The sequence below is a fragment of the Oratosquilla oratoria genome, chromosome 32, assembly GCF_046742065.1.
Source record: "Oratosquilla oratoria isolate Oo_2021 chromosome 32, ASM4674206v1, whole genome shotgun sequence".
In the NCBI taxonomy this organism is placed as follows: Eukaryota; Metazoa; Arthropoda; class Malacostraca; order Stomatopoda; family Squillidae; genus Oratosquilla; species Oratosquilla oratoria.
In genome coordinates this window covers 27,437,995-27,442,994 of record NC_134808.1, presented here as the reverse complement: position 1 = coordinate 27,442,994, position 5,000 = coordinate 27,437,995, and positions in this window count along the sequence as shown.

The window sequence follows — 5,000 nt, the reverse complement described above, 5'->3', positions numbered from 1 at the left end:
ATTATCCGCGTACATCGGCTCCCATTTCCTCCTCTTTGATATGTGACCTTTGCACAGCTTCCTCCTGCTTCACTCACACGGGATCCCTCGTGGAGGCTGGAGGGGAAGAGAGGAAGGGGATGAGGGGGAAGGTGGAGAAGGGGAAAGGGGAGAGGGGGAGGGAAGGGAGGGAGAGGTGGAGGGAGAGAGGGAGAGGGGGAGAGGGAGAAAGGCGGAAAGGGGGAGAGGGGGAATGGGAGGGGGAGAGGGGGAATGGGAGGGGGAGAGGGGGAATGGGAGGGGGAGAGGGGGAATGGGAGGGGGAGAGGGGGAATGGGAGGGGGAGAGGGGGAATGGGAGGGAGAGAGAGGAAAAAGGGGAGGGGGAGATGGGAAGAAGGGGAAGATTGGAGAAATGGGAAGAGAGGGGGAGATGGGGAGATGGGAAGAGGTGGGGAGAGAGGGGGAGATGGGGAGAAGGGGGGAGAGGTCTCCGTGTTGGTTTCTTGGACAGGCGCTTTCCCAGAAGACCAATGTAAACGGGTCTGCAAGCCAGACGCTCCCTGGCCGGGCGAAATGTATTGCCCATTCAGGGCGATTAGTTGTGCTAAAAGGGGGTGGGTGGGAGGGGGAGGGGGACGGGGGAAGGTGAGAGGAACGGGGAGGGTGCAGGAGATGGGGACGGAGTGGGAGAGGGTACGGGAGATAGGGAGTGAGTATGAGAGGGTGAGGGGGATGGGGGATGGGGAATGGGGAATGGGGAGGGAGAGGGACTGGGGAGGGGGAGAGGGACAGGGGAGGGGAGAGTGAGAGTGATAGGCATGGAGTAAGAGAGGGAGAGGTGGAGTGGGGTGGAGGAGTGGGGAGGGGGAGGGAGGAGTAGAGGGTAAGGGGAAAGAGGGAAGGGAGAGAGGAGTAGAGGGTAAGGGGAAAGAGGGAAGGGAGAGAGAGGTGAAGGAGAGAGGGGTGAAGGGGACGGGGGGAGGGGGAATGAGTGGAGGGTAGGAGGGGAGATGGATGGAGTGATAGGGGCAGGTGAAAGATAAGGAAAGGGGAGAGGGAAGGGGAGGGAGGTGGTGGGAGGGGGAAGGAGGGTCAGGGAATGGGAGGAGGTGGCGGGTGGGATGGAGGGAGAGAGAGAGGTAGAGAGAAGGATAGGGGAAGGGGAAAAGGGGGGAAGGGAGGGGGAAGAGGGAAATAAGGGTAGGGTAGGGGAATGGTATGGGAATATGGGAAGGTGTAAGGGGAGGAAGGAGAGAGAAAAGGTGTTGGGAAAGGCGGGGATGGAAGGGGAGAAGGGGGAAATGTAGGAGAGGGGGAGAGAGGTGGAGAGACGGAAGAAAGGGGGAAGAGGAGAAAGAAAGGGGTAGGAAAGGGGAGACCGGGGGAGGGGGAGAAAGAGGGCGACGCGACAAGGAAAAAAGGGGGAAAGAGAGTGGGATAGAGGGTGAAAGAGAGGGGGAAGACAGGGTGAGAGAGGGAGAGAAGAGGAGAGAGGGGGAGACAGACAGACAGAGAGAGAGAGAGAGAGAGAGAGAGAAAGAGAGAGAGAGAGAGAGAGAGAGAGAGAGAGAGAGAGAGAGAGAGAGAGAGAGAGAGAGAGAGAGAGAGAGAGAGAGAGAGAGAGAGAGAGAGAGAGAGAGAGAGGAGGAGAGTAGGGGAGAGAGAGGGGGAAAGAGGGGGAAGAGAGGGGAGAGACAAAGAGAGAGAGATGGAGAAAGAGGAGATAGGGGGAGAGAGGGGGAGATAGAGGGAAAAGGAGGGGGAAAGACGAGGAGAGAAGGGAAGAGAGAGAGAGAGAGAGAGAGAGAGAGAGAGAGAGAGAGAGAGAGAGAGAGAGGGAGAGAGAGAGAGAGAGAGAGAGAGAGAGAGAGAGAGAGAGAGAGAGAGGAGGAGAGTAGGGGAGAGAGAGGGGGAAAGAGGGGGAAGAGAGGGGAGAGACAAAGAGAGAGAGAGGGAGAAAGAGAAGATAGGGGGAGAGAGGGGGAGATAGAGGGAGAAGGAGGAGGAAAGACGAGGAGAGAGGGGAAGAGAGGGAGAGAGAGAAGGGGATAGAGAAGAGAGGGGGGGAAAGAAGAAAAGAGAGGAGAGAAAGGGAAAAGAGGAGGAGAGAGTGGGAGAGAGGAAGAGAGAGAGAGAGAGAGAGAGAGAGAGAGAGAGAGAGAGAGAGAGAGAGAGAGAGAGAGAGAGAGAGAGAGAGAGAGAGAGAGAGGAGAAAGGGAGAGAGAAAGAGGAGAGAGAGGGAAAGAGTGGGAAACCATCCATATACAAATGTTTGCGTTCTCTGCAATGTTTCGCAATCTCCAGCTCTGCTGTGCCTCAGTGGGGCCGGTACAAGTAAATCTGGCTTTTCGCATTCGTGATAAAACAGGAGTAAACAAACAATAAACCACAGCTATCCCGGGGTGATGTTGGTTACACTACACAGATTATTAACCCTTCGGATGTCGTGGGCCTCGTGTAGCTGGATAGAATCGCTTGTGAAAAATATACATACATCTTCCATAATGCTAATAAGAACACGGGTACGTGTGTTCACTTATGCAAGGTAGACCACTTGGAAAAAAAACTAACGAAGCAGAGCGCTTTCGTATATTACATCTTCAGTGCAAAAAATTCATAGATAAACTATGTATTTCTGTTTAACTATGTACTTTTTGCACTAAAGATGTATTATACGAAAGCGCTCTGCTCCGTTAGTTTCTTTTTTCCAAGTGGTCTACTTTGTACATCTTCCATAATGTTAGAATGATCTCAAGATTTCTTTATATTTTTTAAAAGGAGTCACGGTCGATGAACAGATAATTCAGGCCAGAGGTCGGTCTAACTCCCCTATACCTACGTCCCCAGTTAATAAAACCTCTTATTAGCCATGTTTATGCTATGTAACCACGTCTTGACTGTTTAAGAATCAGCCCATTCATTGGTCTGTCTCTGAAACGAATGACAAATGGGTCCTCTCTTCGATATTTTTCTTTTTCTCCTTTTTCCCTTTTCTCCTCCTTTTCCCTCCACTTTCTTCTATTTCTCTTGTTTTCTCCTCCTCCTTCTCTTCCTCTTCTTTCTCCTCCTCTTCCTTCTCCTCCTATTCCTTATTCTCCTATTCCTTCTCCTCCTTCCCATTCCTTCTCATCCTTCTACTCCTCTTCTTTTTCCTCCTCTTATTCCTCCTCTTATTTCTCTTCGTTCTCTTCCTCTTCCTTCTCCTCTTGCTTCTCCACCTCTTCTTCTTCCTGTTCTTCCTTCTCCTCTTGCTTCTCCTCCTCTTCCTCTTCTTGTTCTTCCTTCTCTTGCTTCTCCTCCTCTTCCTTCTCCTTCCCTTGCTTCTCCTATTCTACCTCCTCCTATTCCTTCTCCTCTACCTCCTGTTCCTTTTGCTCCTTTTTTATCTTCTTCTCTTTAACTACCTCTTTCCAAAGTTCCTCACATTTCTTCGCGATTTTTTTTTCTTCCAGTTTTTCTTTCACCTCTTTCCACTCTCGTAGTTTTTTTTTTTTTTTTACAGGTGTGGAGGTGTGTGTGGGGGGAGGGAAGAAGAAGTCCCAGGGCCTCTCTTGGCCATGACCTAAAAAGTCTTCAAGAAGTTTTTTGCTTCCTCTGGCTGATCCTGATTCAGTTCTTATGTTATGGAAATCTGTTTGTGTGCCCCAAGCATGTCAACAAGTATTCAGTAATATACGTGCGTGCGAGCGTGCGCGCGCCTGTATGTATGTGTGTTTGTGTGTGTACGGGGATGTGTGTGTGGGGGGATGCGTGTGTGCATATGTGTTTGGATGCGTATGTGTGTGTTTGGATGCGTGTGTGTGTGTTTGTATGCGTGTGTGTGTGTGTGTGTGTGTGTGTGTGTGTGTGTGTGTGTGTGTGTGTGTGTGTGTGTTTGTTTGTGTGTTTGTGTGTGTGTGTTTGTTGTATTTTACGGGTGTTCGTAGTGTGTGTGTGTGTGTGTGTGTGTGTGTGTGTGTGTGTGTGTGTGTGTGTGTGTGTGTGTGTGTGTGTGTGTGTGTGTGTGTGTGTGTGTGTGTGTGTGTGTGTGTGTGTGTGTGTGTGTGTGTGTGTGTGTGTGTGTGTGTGTGTGTGTGTGTGTGTGTGTGTGTGTGTGTGTGTGTGTGTGTGTGTGTTTGTGTGTGTGTTTGTGTAGTTGTGTGTGTGTGTGTGTGTGTGTGTGTGTGTGTGTGTGTGTGTGTGTGTGTGTGTGTGTGTGTGTGTGTGTGTGTGTGTGTGTGTGTGTGTGTGTATTTGTGTGGATGCGTGTGTGTGTGTGTGTGTGCGTGTGAATGCGTGCGTGCGTGTGCGCGTGTGTGTACATATTTGTGTGGATGCGTGTGTGTGTGTTTGTATGTGTGTATGTGCGCGTGTGCGCATAAGTATGTGCAGGAGTGCATGCGTATGTACATGCATCTTCATTTATAGTGAACGCACATGCGAACGTGTACATGTGTATGCGCGTGTGTACGTGTGTGTGCGTGTGTGTGAAAAGACGATGTCAATGCTGATGTGCAATGCGACAGTAAAACGAAGCCATTACGCGACGCTGCAGATTTATTTCAGTCCATTAATTGTCCCCAATTAAGTCTAATCCACGTAATATTGTGGTTGTTTAATACCACATGTCTGCGTCATTCGCTCCAGTGATACATAACTCGATTCAGTTAGTTTTGCGAAATTCTAATACCATCTCATTTAAGCCCTCCCTCTCCTTATATGTACGTATATTTTTATGTACATACATACATACCGTACATACATACATAAGTACAAACATATAAACATACTCATTTATGTATCATATATATATGCATATATAGTTCACCATGGTCTTGGATCACATGTTGGATTCGTGATCGATAGCTATTTCCCTCCCGGAAGAGAGCTCAGAGCTTGTATATGACCGATCTATGGGTAATGCTGTGACCTAATACGCACACACATCCCCAACTCCCCGCCCATGAGAGTTGAAGTAACAACCCGCAGCGCAGGGCTACTGAAATTATTTCATCCCTGGGCGGGATTCGAACCCGGGCC